The sequence below is a fragment of the Puma concolor genome, chromosome E3, assembly GCF_028749965.1.
Source record: "Puma concolor isolate L17-30 chromosome E3, mPumCon1.1.hap2, whole genome shotgun sequence".
Lineage (NCBI taxonomy): Eukaryota > Metazoa > Chordata > Mammalia > Carnivora > Felidae > Puma > Puma concolor.
Window position 1 is genome coordinate 37,949,439 of NC_141682.1, and position 19,482 is coordinate 37,968,920.

Sequence of the window (19,482 nt, forward strand, 5' to 3'; positions counted from 1 at the left end):
AGCCTCTTGGTCAAGTACCTTGACCCCTTAGGTGCTCTTTGGCAACCAAGGGCAATGCCACCCACCTCTCAGGGCCACTGTGAAGAATAAAGCAGATGAGGTATTTAAGGAACCTGGTAACATGTCCCAACACAGTAGCAGCTTTGTAAATGGGAGCTGCTAGTTTAAGGGTCTCATTAAGTGGATGTTGTATATGTGCAGGGGATATCTAGCATCAGATTTCGACTCCCGAATGAAGAAGACAACATTTTCCTTTGGGAGAAGGCAGCGGGAAAGGTGCCTGACACAAGTAGCTAATGAGGCCTGCTGTTAAACAGGAAGTGTCAGGAGGGGGCCTGAGAAAACGGGAGATGGATGAACGCTGTGATCGACACACACAGGCCAGGAGCTGCCATTTGTCTTACTGCACACTCACCCTAGTATGCTTTGGGAGGTGAAAGAAAGTGAATGATAAAACCTCCTACCATGAGAATCTGTTTTAAATTCCCTTTATTCTGCCAGTGTGACTAGGCCAGGTGGTCCAGCTCCATCAGGTCAGAATCATGCATAACTCCTGCTCACCAAAGAGCAGAAGAACTGGTCCTCACTCTTCCTCAAGGACACAATGCAGCCACTCTTCACAGAATTCCTGAGTAAGGAAGCATTCCTCTATGCTGCCATACCATGCTGTGCCCCCTCCCATCATGACCCTGATTCCGCTGAGCCATAAAAGCACATTCTCTACTCTATCTCTCACTGGAGGCTGAAGTTTGATGGGGCTATGTTCAGCAAGGCTGTATGGGTTGCAAGTGACAGAAACTCAACTTGAGCAAAAAATAGGATGTACTGACATGGAATCCATTATGAGGTTGAACACCCACATTATAGGTAGGAGCCGATTTCAAAGTCTACCATGGTTCTCCTTCCACAAGAGCTTGGTTCATTATCAGTAATGACAGACATGTTTCTTTCAGACATTATAAGCTCACAAATCTCTTGTCTCCACATATTATTAGTCTTCCAGAGAGAACTGATCATCCTCGGGCTCAGCTTGAATATACCCCAAATAGATGCTTATTACCCAAACGTGTCATATATAACACTGAACCATGCAACAATTGGTGGTCTTTGTGTCTGGGGAAGTGGGGAGTATGTGTCTGTGTGCTGGGTGCAAGGAGGGGTTCATGAAGTATGCCAATTCCTGGAAACTGGAAGACATATAGCTGAAGTGGATTGGGAGGTCAGCCTCTTAAAGAAGTGGGACACTATTTCCGTAAGAATAGCAGATACAAGGAAATCAAACAAGATACAAGGTGCAGATCAAGCTGGATCCACGTGGGTCTTTTAAGGGCTTAAAATTATAAACTAAATGTCTACATAAATTCTTTTCTCCTGCCTCAATGCTTGAGAGGAAAGCCATGCCTTTTATTAGACTTTCAAAACAATTTCTATACATAGAAGCTTAAGATCTTTCTGTCCCTCATCTCCAATATACTGGATAGTGCCTGAGACCCCATCTGGGTCTTTTTAAACATATTTTTTGAGTGAATCAAGTTAAAATGAATATATGAATGAAGGGAGATGAATGAACGAAGTCAGACAATGCAAAAGAGAACACGTGTCTCTCTCCATACATCCAGTTCCAATTTGACCACTTTGGGTTTTTAGTAAAGAAAAGATTCCAGGAAGGGCCCAGAGAACAGGAAACAACCTAGGGTTTGATGGGTCTGGACAGCAGCCAGCCTCTATTATCCATTTCTTCTTTCGACAACAACAAAAACAATAATTTGCCATGGGCACCTTGGATATATTGCCAAATTTAATCCTTACAAACCCTTCTGAGGTGAGCATCAGTGCCCGTACTTCAAACTATAGGACTGAAGCATAGAAATAGCATTCCCAAGGCTGCAAATAGTATCAGGTAGTAGAGTTGGAATTCAAACCCAGGTCCATCTGGTTCCAATGACATTGTTAAATGCTACTATACTTTCTTTCTAACAAATCTCTGTTGAATGTCTTCTTACTACCAAATACTATGCCATGTTCTTTACATAGGTTTTCTCAATCTTCACAGAAACCCAGTAAGATACGGTATCATTCCTACTTAAAGGATGAAGCTATTGATGCTCACAGAAGTTAAAGTTTCCACCCAAGGATGCAACACTGGTAAACCATAAAGCTGCACTAAATGCCAGCTGTATATTCCCTGGAGTGTTTAAAAACTGTGCTTTTAAACACTGCATTTGTAGCCAGAGTGTTAGAGTAAGGCATAATACTTGCCCTTCTCAATTACTCTCTGGGGTCCTTGCAGATGGCAAACAGAGGTGTTAGATATCCAGGTAGGACCTAGCATCTTCTGTGATTTCTAAACCTCATCCAGGTTCAACTGCTTTTATGAGCAGGACACTAATATTCCCCATGAAAAGCATGAGATGCCCTATGTTTGTGAGGATGCACTCCCCATCTCAAGGTCTTTAAAGAACAATTGACTTGGAAAGTCAAACACATCACAAGCAGCAGTTAAAGAAGCTAGTCTTCCCCTGAAACAGTGGCAAAAGAGCCAAGAAGTTCGGACTGTACACAGAAGAGTAGCCTGGTCCCTGCCTTCCTCTCTTGGCTTAACAGGGCTTGGCTCAGTTGGAGATACTTAACAGGTATGGGTCCCAATGTTGAAAGCTTAAAGGAAAATACCCAATGAGGAGGTTTGTGTTGCCTGAGAAGGGAAGGGTATTAGAAAACCCAAATCTTGGTTCAGTGTGCTGGATATTTTTCACATCTCACATGTCTAAACACCCCCTTATGGTCAAGGCTGCTGGAGGTGGGAGGGAGAAGTTGCCTAAAGCAGTCAGACAAATAATTGATTTTGCACAGGATGCTAGGCTTCTGCTCCCTGATGAAAATGGCCTGTGTGTTAAGTGGACTGAGGTAAGGGAAAGTTGCCAGCAACCTGTGGAGTGGGCAGGGGGTGCAGGACCACACTCTAAATCCAACATCCTCCTAAAACCAAGAACATCCACACCCTCTTGCCTCCTGTTCCAGTGATTCCTCCCCACTCTCATGGAACATTAAACCCTTCCTGCAAATTCAAAAGGGAGCCCTCTGGAGACAAATCAACCATCAAGGAAAAAAATAGCAAAACTCATTTCATTTGGCAACCAATGCTTTAGGAAAGACATAAATATTGGATTTGCAACTTTATTTTCCTCCAGAGAGATACTCTGGAGAAAATTAAAACAATGCAAGATTTAATTATTAAAAGCCAAACATTCCTCTACATATTTTCTGGCCCAAAGTTTTAAAAACAAACTCCCAGAGAAAATACATTTTTAATGATCAGCTCCCTCCCACTCAGGCTATGTTTTAAATCATGTCTCCATCATGACTCACCTAGCACAAACGAAGGGAGAACACCAGGGAAATCAAAGGCCAGGTTTTCTGCTAAAGGACAATCAAGACTGGTAGGAGATTGGAGGGAATGGGCACCTTGAGATCACCTTGGTCTGGGCTGTATTTCTACCTCCATGTTCACAGACATACATTAGGAGACATACTTAAACTGACTACAAAGAAATGCATCTGTGTGCATTTTCTTATTTTGTGGAAAGTTCCAAGCAGGATATGAGCATAAAGAAAATATGCAAGATGTTGGGGCACCTGGGTGGCTCAATCGGTTAAGCATCTGACTTTGGCTCAGGTCATGATCTCACAGTTCGTGAGTTCAAGCCCCACGTCAGGCTCCGTGCTGACAGCTCAGAGCCTGGAACCTGCCTCAGATTCGGTGTCTCCCTCTCTCTTTGCCCCTCCCCCACTTACACAATCTCTCTCTCTCTCTCAAAAATAAATATTAAAAAACATTTTTTAAAGAAAATATGCAAAATGTTGAATTCATTCACTGAACAAACATTTATTGGGGTTCCACTATGTTCCCACCAAACTGTTCTAGGCACCTTGCGTACTTTGGTTAGTAAACTGGAAAGGATTTGGTCACTGCATTCCAGGAGGATGATAACAGGATTTTGTCTGTTCCTAAAAGCTCCCCAACCACTTTAGTTCCCCTTCCTCCTTTTGTTCAAATGGCCAGAGATCATACAAATCAAGCTTCACCTCCCTCTCACTGCTCACTTAGTGACCCCACATTGATTGCCTCCTCTCCATTTTTTTTCTTTGCCGCTAGTCAAAAAAATACAAACAAAAAACCAAACAAACCTATGTACTAATGTTAAATATTTGCTGGTTATAGACATTCTCAAAAGCCAAGATATCCAGTAGGACATTATTTATTGGTTTGGGTGATTATGGAAATAATACAAAGCATGACAGAAGATGGCCTTTCAGGACTAAGATCAATGGCTGTATAAATCAAGGGATTTATCTTATTTTATCTCTGCTGATGGAGGTTGGCCTTCTCCTTGATGGCATACAATGTAGGTGTTTACATATGTGGATGCAAAAATAAAGCTGGACAAATAAACAGGATGAGGGAAGAGGTGGTCCATGAGTGTCTTTGGAGACAGGAGCCTCATTCTCATGACTTTTTGGTTGAAGATGGGTAATACATCCCTCAAGGAGTAGAAGCTAATAGGTCTCAGTCCTGATTCCAACTCCCCCAGGATGTACCAAAATGGAGTCCTGGCACTGGCCTCTCTCACCCTGTTTCCACATGCACACAGGATAACTGATCCCAGAAGAGGAAGGAGGGGGTTGGTGCTGGTGCTGGCAGGGCCCTTCAAAAATATAGATGGAGTCAAATGGAATCTTTGCTACCTAGAATGTCTTAAAAACTGAAGTAGTTGGTACTTCCTCTCAACTTGAGATGTGGTGCATTAAAGGCAACTTAAAATAACTTGAGGGAAGAAGGGTAAATAAACCAGGGATGATTTATCTCTGAGGAATAACGGTGTGACTGCTGAATAATTACATGCACCAATCTTTATTAGTATGCAAAGTAGCCGGGCTTGGTTGGCTCCCAGCACTGCTCAAAGGACAAAAAGCCAAGAGAGCTGTGCACATGCTAATAAATCACACCCCACCACTCCCCGTGTGTCATGGCAACCCCCAGACCCCGGGGGCCTCTCTGTGTGCAACTCTTCTCTGGGAGATAAGCAGCAAGTATTTCATTTCTACCTTCTAGTGATGGATTAGCCACCAGAGTTCCTCCAGAAAAACACGGAAATGATTTGGCCTTCTCTTTGCACAAGTTTGATCTAAATTATGAGTGTTGTTTTTTTTTTTTTTTTCATTCAATAGCTTCTGCAACTAACTGTGGTTCGTGCCCTCCTCTAGCTAGAGAACTAAATACCTGTGCAGGAGTTGAGACTTAGCCTCCTCTCCTCTGGGGGCCCATCAGATGACCTCAGTAGACAGTTCCAGCTCCTCTTTACTGGCCCAAAGAGCTGCTTGATGTAGCTAATGAGAAAGAAACTACAAGGCAGGCTCCCCACCCCCTGAAAAATCTGTCTTGACAAACCCAAGAGCACAATGTGATTGCTTTTTATCTCCAAAGATAGAATAGATTTGAGCTCCTATGTAAGGATTTCAGAGGGTTTAATCTGAGCAAAATAATAACAACAGTAATAGCTCATAGAGTGATAGTTTAAATCTCTGTAGAATTTCAAGTATATGAAGCACCTTTCTAAGCACCCCCCACATGCACACCATGCATAAAATGGGGATGATTATAGCCTCTTATCATGTATGATATACATACCATATGATGTATATATGTATCATATACAATATATGCACATTCCTGCACATATTTTATACACACACACACACACACACACACACACACACACACACACACACGGTACAACCCTATGATATAAGGACTTCTGTTATCCCCATTTTATGGATGAGAAAACAGAGGATCAAAAAGTTAAGTAACTTGCTCAGTAAGCTGGAACCCAGATCTAAGCATCCTGGCTTCAGAATCTATGATCTTAACAAATGCACTAAAATATCTTTACTGGTATCTGACTTAAAATCTTCAAATAGATCACAGGATAAAGATCAAAACCCTTACGATGATACATAAAGGGCAGCCCGCAAGACTTGCCCCTGGCTTCACCTGGTGTCACCTCTCCTCCTTGCTCTCTGGGCTCCGGTTGTCCTGTCCTTCTGTCGGCTCACCAGTGAAACAAACAAGCTTTTCTCTTCTCTCTTTTCTTGGCCAACTCCTACACAGATTTCCAAAAGATTTACCCTCAGTGTCATACCTTCCAGAAAGCCTTTTCCCAATGCCCCCGTGTGTGTCCTCATAGTACTTTGTACCCTTCCTTCAAAACATGCAGCAAGTTGTAATTAAACACTTACAGGTCTGATTGTTTCCTCTTTCTCTCACACCTGAGATTGTAAATGCCTTGAGAGCAAGGACTAGGTGTATACTTTTCATCACTGTCTCCCTACTACCTAGCACTGGTCCTTGCACACGGGATACCTTTAAGAAATACTTACTGAATGACCTAATAGAGGGGCAACTTGAAGATACTGAAGATCATGAGGCATAATGAAGCCTGTCAAACTATAATAGACACAGTAAAATGAAAGCAATCACCAAGACCACTCATTTGGTCACAGGTAGGGCTATCTATAAACAAGAACATTTACTGAGCTCAGTTCTAAAATACAAGTACAGAGTTCACTGCATGCCGGGTCCTACGCAACATGTTCATTCATCTCATTCTGTACCCCCGCCCCAGTCTTTAAAAGATCAACATCCTTAGTATCCCCATTTTACAAATGGGTTGGATCATACCCATGGTCTCACCATTAACATGTATTGAGGTTACAGAAGCTTATTGTTAAAATAAACCTCAAAAAAGTACAAAAGTAAGCAGGGAGGTTTAGAACCCTCTCCCAATCCGTTCCCCTCCAAGGATACTAGGGCAGAATGGTTTGAATACTCAGAGGTCTGCACACCAATTAACCTTTTGTTTCCTTGCTAGTTGAGCTAAGTGTTTAGGACTTCTCTGCCAATTTCCTACATCCTTCTCACTGATTAACTATTCATGACTTTGATAGAAATTTTCATTTCTATTCACTCAGCCAACATGTACTGAGTTCCTGCTCTTTGCCAGGCATTGTTCTAGACACTGAAAGACCAGCACCAAAGAAGACAGAGGTCTCCACTCTCCTGTTGTTCAAAGGAACTTACAGATCTTTGTGGTAGATAAAAAACAGAAGCTAGGATTATTAAAATTGGAATTTAAACCTAAGTTCCAGGAGGGCTGAAATGGCCTGGAAGAAAAAAAAAAGCTCTAAACAACCTATTTGTCAAGAATGTTGCAGATAATATATTGCTCTAGAGAAATGGCGATCAAAAGATTCTCTGCCCACTGTACATACAGGATGGGGGATTTCTGCGATCTCTACAACTCTAGCTATAGAACAGTTCTTTTAGGGCAAGCATGAGCATAATGAAGCTTTCCTCTATGAAGCCCCTTAACTTTGCAGAAATAATAAGCTTTTACATGATTTCTTTTTGTGTTTGTTTGTATCACTTTGGAGCTCAAGTTCTTCCTTTGCCCAATTTTGGCTCTAAGTGTGGAGAAGACATAGCTCTGGTGCTGACAGCACATAGTCTGGCAGGGGAGACAGACAATTAGCCAATAATGCAGTGCAAGAGACAAATCACACGGAGCCAAGAATGATTCATTAGGATCTTCGACAATGAATAAAGTTTCCTAGGCTCGTTAGGGCAAGAGAAATGGGGATGAGAGGCAGCAAAAAGAAGAAAATCCAGATCAAGAAGACAGCATATTTGCAGGAAACATCTCCTGGTTTTGCCTGCCCAGTGCCATTCCCCTTTCGAAAATTAGTAGCATCCTTTTATTTTTCTTTGAAGAGTCCTACTTCTGTTGCCTACTCTCAACCTCTGTGGATTGGACCAAACCCATTCCCAAGTCCAGGAATGAATATGTGACCTACGTCTGGCCAGCCCATGATAAGTTCATGGATGGGTATAGGAGCAAAATGAGGATCATGAGAAGGATAACACTGAAGAATTCACCCAGAAGTCACTAGAGAAAAAGAGCTTAAAAAGGAGGGCAAACAAGTGATAAGAATGACTGATTGAAAAGCTCCAGCAAGCATCAAGTAGGAGTCCCAGAAGTGAATGAAGACAATCTACTACTCAGGAGCGAAGGCAACACAAGGACATTTTCAGATATAGAGAGGCTAAGATAAGAGAATTTACCATCCACAAATACTCGCCAAAAGAACTGTCAGTGTGGGCATCACAATAAAGATAATAAATACAGAGGAACGTAAGAAACAAAGTTGAGCCCAGAAGTTGATAAAATATGCTGGCAATCTAGTTTAAATGCTAACTACAAATAACGATTTCAAAAAAGATGAACTAAAATTCCAATTAATAAAAACAGAACGGACAAATAATGCCAGGTAACATTCATGCCATGGTACCCCTGCCTGTTTCTCAAACTCGGCACTAGTGATGTTTGAGTTGGATAATTCTGGTGGTGGAGAGCTGTCTTGTGCATTGTTGGATGTTTAGCAGCAGCCTTGGCCTCTATCCACTGGAGGCCGATAGAACACTCTACCCCCTAGCTGACAACTAACTATGTCTGAAGATATTGCCATATGTCTCCCTGGGGGCAAAATTGCCCCCTGTTGAGAACTACTGCACTAAGAAGTGGTATCATCTATTGTTTCCAAACCAATGTAGAGGAAATAAAGTAAACTCGACTGATCGAAAAGAAAGAGGTATATGAGAAAATAAAAAGGGGGGGAAATATGGTGAACAAAAATAAAATTACATGCTTTCTAAAGTCTAAATGTATCTGTATCATAACACATGTAAATAAATTTGCTTTTTAAAAGACCATGCTGTACTCATGAACTAGAAGACTTTACATGATGAAAATGTCCCTATTACCCTAAGTGATCTATAGATTCAATGCAATCCCTTTCAAAATCCTAATGACACTTTTTGCTTTCTGTCTCTCTGGATTTGCCAATTGTGGACATTTCGTATAAATGGAATCATACAGTATGTGACCTTTTGTGTCTGTTTTTTTTTTTTTTTTCATTCCTCATCATGTTGTCAAGGCTCATTCATGTTGTAGCATGTATCAATACTTTATTTACTTTTATGGAGAAATGATTTTCTATTGATGGATATAATATGTTTCATCTTTCCATTCATTAGTGGATGATGGATACTGGTTATTTTCACCTTTTGGCTATTGCAAACAGTGCTCCTTTGAACATTCTCGTACAAGTTTTTCTTTGAACACCTGTTTTCAAATATTTGGAGTATGTACCCAGGAGTGGAATTTCTGGGTCATATGGTATTTCTGTAAGATATATTTTTAAAATCAAAAGAGTAAGCTATACGTGCTACTAAACAAAAAAGTATATTACAGGTATAGTTTTCTAGAAAAAAATAAATTACTCAAGTTGACTCAAGAAAAATAGAGAAACAACAGTAAGCCAGTAACCATAAAAGAAATAGAAGTGGTGATCAAAGTTGCTTCTCCTGTCTAATATGCTCACTCTAAAGGCAAAAAAAAATTTTTTCCAAATTTTCAAGGAACAGATAATCTTCTGCCTCATATAATTTTTTTTCAAAAAATATAAAAAGAAAGTCATGACTCACTTAATGAGGGTAGCATCACCTTAGTAACAAAATCTAACAAGGACAGCATAAAAAGAGAAAATTATAAACCATTCTCACTTATCAATGTAGATGTAAAAAATCTCAAATACAGCACTATAAATTTGGATTCATCAAGGTCTAAAAATAATAATACATCATGATCAAATAGGGTTTATCCCAAGAATCCAATAATCACTCAAAATCAGGACTCCTATTAAGGTAATACACTGTATTAAAAGATAAGGGGAAAAGCATATAATTATAACAATTGATGCAGAACAGGCATTTTATAAAATTTAATGCCTGTTCATTATAAAAATTCTTAGCTAACAAAATACAGTAGAGAACTTTTCTAACCCAATAAAGTTATTTATCAAAATCTATTGTAATGATCATGCTTAAAGGAGAAACTATATATGGATTCCCACCAATATCAGGGACAAGAAAAGAATGCCTACAATCACTGCTTTTACTCATCACAGCTCGTTCAGTCTTCCAGCTAATGCAACAGAAAATAAATGCTGTGTCAAAAAAATAAAAATAGTATGTAATTGGTAGAATTACATATTATAATTATACTAATATATATAGTATGTAATTATAGCATCTATAGTCCTATATACTTATATATCTCATCCATTTAATTACATTGAAAAGGTGGAGCTAAAACAGTCTTGACAAATTATATGGATAACAAAATACCCACGGAGATCTACAACCAAGTTATTAGCATTATTAAGGATATAGCAATATTGCTGAATAAAGATCAACATATAAAAATCAGTAGCATCATTATTTCCAGAAACAAAAGAAACAGTTCAAAATTATATGAGGAAATATATATCCCATTAACATGGTACAAAAACCTGTAAGGTAGCAAGAGATAAATTTCTGTTTTAATTAAATATAAAATATATTTTATAGAGAGAAAAAGAAAAGGTATGCACAAATAATTTAAATGTATACATTTTATATACATATATATTTGACAGACATGAAAGGAGTCCTCAAGAATGGTGAGACCTACACAAAACTCACCAAGAAAACAAGATCATAAAGTAAATCCTTCTCCGATAAATGTTCAAGTTCAATGCAATTCATACCAAAATCATAATAATTTTCCATCAGATTTTAACCCAGCATGCTTTAAATTCATATAGAGGTGCAAAGGATTAAGAGTAGTGTGGACTTTGGAACATCTGGTAAACGTGAAGGTGGACATACCCTCCGACCATGAAATTTCATGTCTACATATTTAAGCTAAGCACAAGGAGGCAAGTTCATGAATCTGTATCATAGCCTTACGTGCAAAAGTACAAAATAACCTCCAAGTCCATCAATATGAGAATGGGTAACAAATTGTGGTATAGTCATACAGGCAAGTATTATACAAAACATAAATTGAATAAACTAGAGTTACATGTAAAAGTATAGATAAATCAAAACACAATGTTGACTAAAAAAGATGCATGGGATATCGTATTTTGTCTGTGGATTCATAAATATTTAGAAAATATCTATGGGAATAACAATTCACGCAGCAAAGGAAAAACTGGGAATGGGGGACCAGTACCCAGGGGCTTCAATGGATCACACTTAAAAAAATATATATTTACAAATTAAGAAGCAAATATAAAATATATTTAAGATGTGATAATGCTAGAAGGTGGGTACAGGAGGTTCACTACATTATTCTCTATCATTTTCTGCTAGGATTTCCCATTTTCTGGGTTTCAATGTTTTCATTCAAATCTAAAAACATGTTTAACATTTCTCTCTAATCTCATATTTCCTATAACTGTCAATTAGAGCTAAAAGCTTTATTGATTCAGGTGCAATTTATTTTCTTGTTAGCAAGACATTGTGGGTGGTACTGGGTATTACCTATTGCATCTTATAAGGAAGTACATAACCTCTGGTTTTCCCAATTTTACTAATTTAATGGTTCAACAGTGGATTTGGGTAGTGTCACCATCATCCTTTCAATTAGTGGTTTTAGTAGTTATTGGTTATTATTGCCTAACTCTATTATTTCATTAGGAGCTGCAACACAGTGATTTTCTAGTGATTGCTGGGGGTTTCTGTATGACTTACCATCCTGCCTGCTGTTTTTGCTGTGACTCTTCCATAAAGTACCTTTCCCTATTAACTATTCACCTTGATATATGCATATTTGACGATTGTTGGAGTTGGGTGGTGGGTGTGTGGGAACCTGTTAAGCTCTCTTCTCTGTGTTTGAAAATTTCTACCACACACACACAAATTTAAGTGCATGGGAAAACACCGGGGAAAAAAAACACCCCAAATATGTTACTATCGTTAATACCAAGAGGGTAGGATTATTACAGGTGACCTTTATGCACTGCTGTTTCCAAATTTATTGAGAAAAAATACATACATATTACACTTAAAATTAGAAAAACAGAAGAGCAGAGTGGTGTGATAATAATGAGGGGAGGTGGGTGTGAGTGGTCTAATGTAAATCAAGAGTCAGGGTCAGCACCTCTAAAAGGTATCATTTGAAAATGATTCAGCAAAGCCCTTGGGTGAGAGCTCACTAGGAACAGAAAACCTAAGTCCTAGGGCAGTGATGGTCTTTAAAATTTTTTTATAGTTTATTTTGAGAATGAGAGAGAGAGAAAGGGAGGGAGGGAAGGAGAATGAGCAGGGGAAGGGTAGAAAGAGAGAGAGAAAGGGAGGGAGGGAGGAAGGGAGGGAGAACGAGCAGGGGAGGAGCAGAAAGAGAGAGAGAGAATCCTGAGAAGGCTCTGCACCATCAGCGCAGAGCCCCAAGTGGGGCTCAAACCCACAAACTGCGAGATCATGACTGGAGCCAAAACCAAGAGTAGGATGCTCAATGGGCTGAGCTACCCAAGGACCCAAGTGATGATCTTAAAGTATTTGCAGAACAGGAAAAGCTAGAGTAGAGTGAAGTCTATGTTCATGAAGTTACAGAAACTAAACTGCACAGGAAATCTCAACCTCTGCCCCTACGCCTAGTGGGTGAAAGGAAGAAAATCTGAAAACCCTAAATAATGGATCACAGTGGCTCCATAATGACAAGGCAAAATAGTGATAATTAAATGATTTTAATAGTGTGTCAAAATGAAGGATAACAGTCTTGGAAAATGAGGTTGGTAAATCATTACCCCTCAGGCTTGCTTGCACACCCCAGTTAGGGCATGAAAAATGCAGAATGCAAAATCCCTGGCCACACATTTTGGTTTAACACAATGTTCGTTCCCACCCTATTAGGGTTACTTGTGAGCCAAGCACAGCTGGGCTCCATTTTCAATTCTGAGGCAAAACGAGAGCCAAGCTCAAATTCATCTCACTTACTGAGCACTTTACTCTGTGCCCTGAAGCTCTATGGTCGACACTGGTAATAGATACCAAAGATATCTACTCTAACTGGGGAAAACAGGCAATGCCAGGGTGTACAATGTGTAATGGGGTGGAGGATTGAGGAGCACAGAGGAGCTTCCCCTAACCGAACCCCCAACCTCTTTGGGGTGAGGAGAGCTTTCAGAGAGAGCTAATATTTAAGGTGGCACTGAAAAGAAAGACGTCACCGTTTTCAAGAAGGGAGAAGAGGACATTCTAGGCAAAGGGAAACAAACTTCGGGCTTTAGCGTGAATAGGGAAGGCAAGAGGGAGTCACTGAAGGTGACATTTACGATTATTTAATTTCAGTGGCACCAAAAGTTCTGAAACCAGAATGTCTGTTGCATCCTTTGCAAACGCCCACACTTAAATCCATCACCACCCACTGTCCATGGCAGCATGATTGAAAGACGGGTCTGACCTCTAAAAGAGAATTTTCTCTTTTCCCCAATAATAATGAGTTTTTTAACCTCTTGTTGTTTCACAAGTAGTTGTGTAGGACAAAAAGGAGTAAGTGAAAAACAAGTAAAATTCATTCCCATATCCTCCGTGTAGGCATATCCATTGTAACGTTTTGATGCAGTTACAGCTTATTTTTTTTTCTGTGTGTGTGTTTAAATAAATTAGAATCACACCAATTGTAAACTGAAAATCATTTTCTCTTAATGCACAAGTCTACAGTTTGGAAGGTTTCCAAGCCTCATTACCCCACAGCCATCATCCCCTCCTTATGAAATTAGTGTCAGGAAAGGGTTACAGTGCCCACTGGCAGGAGGGAGGAGATTTATCATCTAAGGGGAAGGCTGGTATCAGAAGGGTTGATGTGCTTAACAATTCACACCAGGATGCACTACACCCACGTCTGTCCACTCAGCTCTCTCCCATGGCAACCAGAATACTGCCTTCACAGGGATCTAAAAACTTTCCAACACTTAAAATGCCCTGACGTGATATTCCAGGGTCAGGGACAGCTGAGAAAACAGTGAATTAGTTAGTGAGTCTAGACATTTATGAAGCTGCATTAATACTTTTAAGAACCTACCTACTTCTGTCCTCTCAGATAATAGATTGCTTGTGCCACTGTTTTAGCTTTGGCATCTCCTTTGTTTACCTGGTCTTTCAGGTGTAGCCTCACTTCTTTATTTCTCAGCTTCCAGATACCCTCTCATGTCCTGATGACCCCACCATACCTGCCGGTTTGTCTACTCAACAAGCAGCTATCACACTTAAGGAGATGAGTTCCTCAACCAGGGATTCTGGTCTCCATTCAGTAATGTGTAAGCACTTACTTCCTGCATTACTTTTCTATTGCTGCATAACAAACTATCACAAACTCAAAACCTTAAAACAACACCCACTCATCTTTTACTATCTCTGGATCAGGAGGGGGAAAGACACCCTCAGGTCATTAGAATTCATCTCCTTGCAAGTCTAGGACTGAGGTTCCTTTTTCTTGCTGGCTACTGCTCAGAGACCACTCTCAGCTGTTAGAGGTTGCCTCAAGTTTCTTGCCATGAGGACTTTTCCAAAGGTGCCTCTCACAAAATGGCAGTTTCCTTCATCAAAGGCAGCAATAGGAGATTCTCTATGCACCTACTAGCAGTGACATGCAGGCTCACACACTCACAGAGCCGATCTTCATTATTCGTGTATGCAGTATTTGTGAATTAGCCTACTTGCTAAAATTTATTTATAGCCTCCAAATCAATACTGAAGTGTTTCTGGTGAAGTTTGTGCAAAAGTACAGACAGCAGGAAAAATGTGAGTTACCCAACACACATTCCCTGCTGAGGTAGAACAGGTGATACTCCGCCTTCCTGTTCCAGCCCGCAAGTAGAGGTGACCAGAAGACAGAGACGGTAAACGGCAGTTCAGTGCAGTGCAAAAAGCTCTGGTGTTGAGGGCGCCTGGGTGGCTCAGTCGGTTAGGCGGCCGACTTCGGCTCAGGTCATGATCTCGCGGTCCATGAGTTTGAGCCCCGCATCGGGCTCTGTGCTGACAGCTCAGAGCCTGGAGCCTGTTTCGGATTCTGTGTCTCCCTCTCTCTGACCCTCCCCCGTTCATGCTCTGTCTCTATCTCAAAAATAAATAAACGTTAAAAAAAAAAAAAAAAAAAAAAAGCTCTGGTATTGAGGCCAGCTGGATGGGGTTTAAATTCCAACCCTGGTACCACTTAGTGGTGTGGCTTCAGACAAGTCATTTAAGACCTATAAACCCGATATTCTACTTTATAAAATAGAGAAACAATCTTCCAGATGAATTATTTTCAGGATTTAATATTTTATGTTAGAAAAACATGTATTTGCATACCACATATTTTTTTTCCCACTGGGAACACTGAATTAGTAAATAGAACCACTGTTCCATAGGAAACATACAAAAAACATGTGCATATACATATGTATGTATATATTATGAATGTATGTGCATACAAGTATGACATACATATTTATAAAGTATGGCAACTTTATAGGGCATAGCTATCGAATGAGAATCAAATGTGTATACATGCATATATAGATGTACACACATGAATATATATACACATATATGATATATATTTATATATAAATGCAATGAAGAAAGTGACATCTCATCTCATTACTTTTGTGGTATTCTATTAGTTAGAATCAAGTCACAGGTCCTACCCAAACTCAAAGGGAGAGGATTATACAAAGGCATGAATTATTGGGGTCATCTTAGAGTCTTTCCATCACACCTCCTATCCACCAAAGTCTTTTCATATCTGAACACTGCCCAGCATGGAGTGGTTGAATAAATGGTGGTTCAATTTACAGGAAATTCTGTCCAATGCCACTTTGTCCAGTAAGGAATACCCAGATTCCAGCCTGGAAACATCAGTCCTAGGAGACCCCAGCAGGTCAAAGGACCTGCTGTAAGTGCCTTCCTGGGGGACTCAGCCACACACAGGCCTGTGAGACCAATGTGTGTTAATGCACACAAAAAAATGTAACACTCTTACTGAAGAAAATTTCAGATGCTATAATTGTTTCATTTCACTAATTAGAAGAAACCTGAGTTAACATGGTCACCAGAGAGTATTATATAACATTCTGCTATCTATTGTTTACCTTTCAAATTCACTAAAGCATGTTTTCCCCTTTTTGGAGACAAATTAATGTTCCTATGATCACAGTCTGCCTGGCTGGCCTCACACTTTGGCAGAATAATTCCAATGTGCACATCCCTTAGGAGAGCACTGATCTCAAACTGTATGGCCCAGCCCACACCGTGATGCATCTCCCACCAACACAGATCATGAAGGGACCACCAGCTTCCCAGAGCCTTGTGTGCTAGAGGCAGTGTTTCTGCTTCATGACAGACATCCCAAACTTCTTTCATCACTCAGCATCCTTTGGTTGCAGCCACAGAAAGTCACTATAGAGATTAGGCAAACACAAGTTACTGGAGAGATATCAAAAAGTCCAGAGAATTGAAGAAGTATGCATCAGTGCTGGAAATCCAGGGAGTTGGTACTTTGGATAGCGTCCCTGAGAGCGAGTCAGGTAAATAAGCTCATTCTATTCCCTATCTGTGTCAAATCAAGATTTGATTCTGGAAAAAAGAGCATGATTGACCTGTGTTGGGTGACTTCCCCTCACTCCTTTGGAAGTAAGGGACTACTTTACCGTTCTATATAAAACTGCCACCTCCTGGGTACAGCGGTTCCCCAAAGAAAAATCAGGGTGCCATTGTCATTAAGGGAAATAAAGCATAGGCATGCCAAACAGAAGTGTCCTGTGTACTTTATGAGAAAACCTCAGCCTGGATGCTGTCAAAATCTGCATCAGTTCTAGGGAAGATGACTTCTTAGAGATAGATACCCTCCTACAATCCATTTTCTTTATCCATCCATCCATTCAAATCACATGTATAAATAAATGCCAGTTATGAACCAGGCCTTCTGCTAAGCTTTTGGGATGCAAAGAGAAGCAAAACCAAGTCACTGTCCTCAAATCTTTCTAATTCTGAAGGGAGCATTTTTTTAAAAGCATATTGGTGGGGCGCCTGGGTGGCTCAGTCGGTTGGGTGGCCGACTTCAGCTCAGGTCAAGATCTCGTGGTCCGTGAGTTCGAGCCCCGCATCGGGCTCTGGGCTGATGACTCGGAGCCTGGAGCCTGCTTCCGATTCTGTGTCTCCCTCTCTCTTTGCCCCCCCCACCCCCGTTCATGCTCTGTGTCTCTCTGTCTCAAAAATAAATAAAACGTTAAAAAAAAACAAAAAAAATTAAAAAATAAAATAAAATAAAATAAAAGCATATTGGTAATGACAGTAGTGATAGCTATATTTACTTGAGTGCCTTCTTCATGCCAAGCACTGTGTCAAGGAGGTTACATTTATTGTTTTATCCGATTCTCACAACACTGTGTGGTATGTACTGACTGTAGCATTTGGAGAGCTGTATGCACATTTGCCTGAGACCCACGAGATGGGCAGGCAATGCCCCACCACCTTCTTAAGACCATCACAAACTGTTGGGAGTTCTATACTGAGGAGCGTTCCTGTTAGGAGATTTCCTCTATAATGTAAAAGAATTTCATTGGTATTAGCAATGCTGTGAGCACAAAAACATGCATTTGGGTGAAGTATGATCATGCTCAACATACAGCTTGTAATTGGTTACATAGATGACACCATTAAGTGAGAGCTAAGACTTTCAGGGAGAAACAATCTACCTTACCTGAGATGACCTCAGTGACCTCTCAGGGCTATGTTCCTCTTTCTTTACTACGTCCAGCTCTCCTTTAGTTGCATCAAGCATTTCCAGGTCTTTTCCTCTGCAAAGCTTCTGCCAACGCTCCCCTCTGGTCCAGGAACAACCTCCCTCTGACTCCCTGCAGAGCTGCTGCTGCTTTCCATGCTCTGAGTAACAGCGTCAATTCTTCAGAGAGACCTCTCTCAACCATCTCATCCCATTCCATCATGCCCACATCACCCAGCTTATTTCCTTCCTTATTAACATAATATATAGTTAACTTATTGATTTGCCCCATCAGTTTTATTTGTCTGGATGCCCACAAAAGTGACTGCTGCAAGAGGAAACAGACATTGCTGGTGCCATTCTCTATCATATATCCTGTCCTGAAAAAAGTTCTTAGGACGTAACAGTTCAAAAATATTTAATGTAAGAATGAGTGAATGAATGAATGTGACCATAACACAAAAATTCTATAAGAGATCTTTGTGCTAATAGGCCTCTGGTCTTTGCAGAGGGCAAGGAGCAATGAAATAAGGGCCAAATAAGACCTATTCAGCTTAGCTCAACTTTTCCTATATGCTAGACAATCTTTAAAATTCCACGGAAATTTGGGGCATCTGGGTGGCTCAGTTGGTTAAGCGTCCAACTTCGGCTCAGGTCATGATCTCACAGTTTGGGGGTTCGAGCCCTGCGTCAAGCTCTGTGCTTGAGAGCTCAGAGCCTGGAGCCTGCTTTGGATTCTGTGTCTGCCTCTCTCTCTGTGCTGTTCCCTCCCCCACCCCCCCGCCACTCATGCTCTTTCTCTCTCTCTCTCAAAAATAAACAAACATTAAAAATTTTTTTAAAAAGATTCCACAGAAATTTAAACAGGTAGCTAATGCTATTTTCCCCCCTCTCCTTATCCCCATCACTAAATTCACCACTTTTACAATCACAGGTGCCATTTGCCAATTGCCTCCTATGCTATGTACAGTACTATGCTCTGAATATAAATCGTTAATGGATTTGTAACCATCACAACCATGCATGGTTGATATTATGATACACACATTACCAATAGTAATGATTATGGTAAATGATTTGCTCAAAGCCTTACAACTATAAGTGATGGCACTGAGATGAGAAATGACTAATGAACACTATAGTCAACACTGCCTGGAATAACTGTCCTCCCTGAAATTCCAGTTCTCTGGGTATGACCCTGACACCTGAGTGGGTGGCCATGTTTGAGTCACGTAGCCAAGCCTTCTAGACCATAGTGTGTTGATTCAAAGTAGAGTACTTGACCCAAGACAGTTCAAAGAAAATCCTACCTCTGAGCTTTTTTGAGTAGTTATCAAGGCAAGAAACAGGGTCCATCTTTGGTAGGTGGAATTATAAGGTTTGAGCCTCTAGAGTTTGCTGCCATATCCCCATTATTGGTCTACGGGAAGAGATACTGCAAGTCACAAACCAAGAGAAGCAGAGATGAGAGACAGGAAAATAAGATCCTAGAAATTGTTAAGTCTCTAGTTCTGGTTTTCTCTGACACCCAGATGCTCCACTCTACCTCCTCAGGTTACCCAGTATATCCTAACAATTCTCTAATAAAGTTTCCATTTTGCCTGGGTCATCTTTAATTTAGTCTTTGCCATTTTGTAGCCCAAATTGTTTCATTAATTGCACGTGAGCCACTGGGAAGGTAATACATTTCTCTTTAGTGTGACCCATGCAGACCAGTTCATGTTTGGGCCCGTCAGCTACAGTATCTCAGAGCTGGAGAATAAAGGACATAGTTGGG

At 40.5% G+C, this 19,482-nt stretch overlaps 1 protein-coding gene across 21 annotated transcripts in view; it reads right to left on the reverse strand.

Annotated features, from left to right (window-relative positions):
* Positions 1-19,482, reverse strand: part of RBFOX1 (RNA binding fox-1 homolog 1) — a 2,073,113-nt gene that overhangs the window by 1,696,544 nt on the left and 357,087 nt on the right. The window lies entirely within an intron of this gene.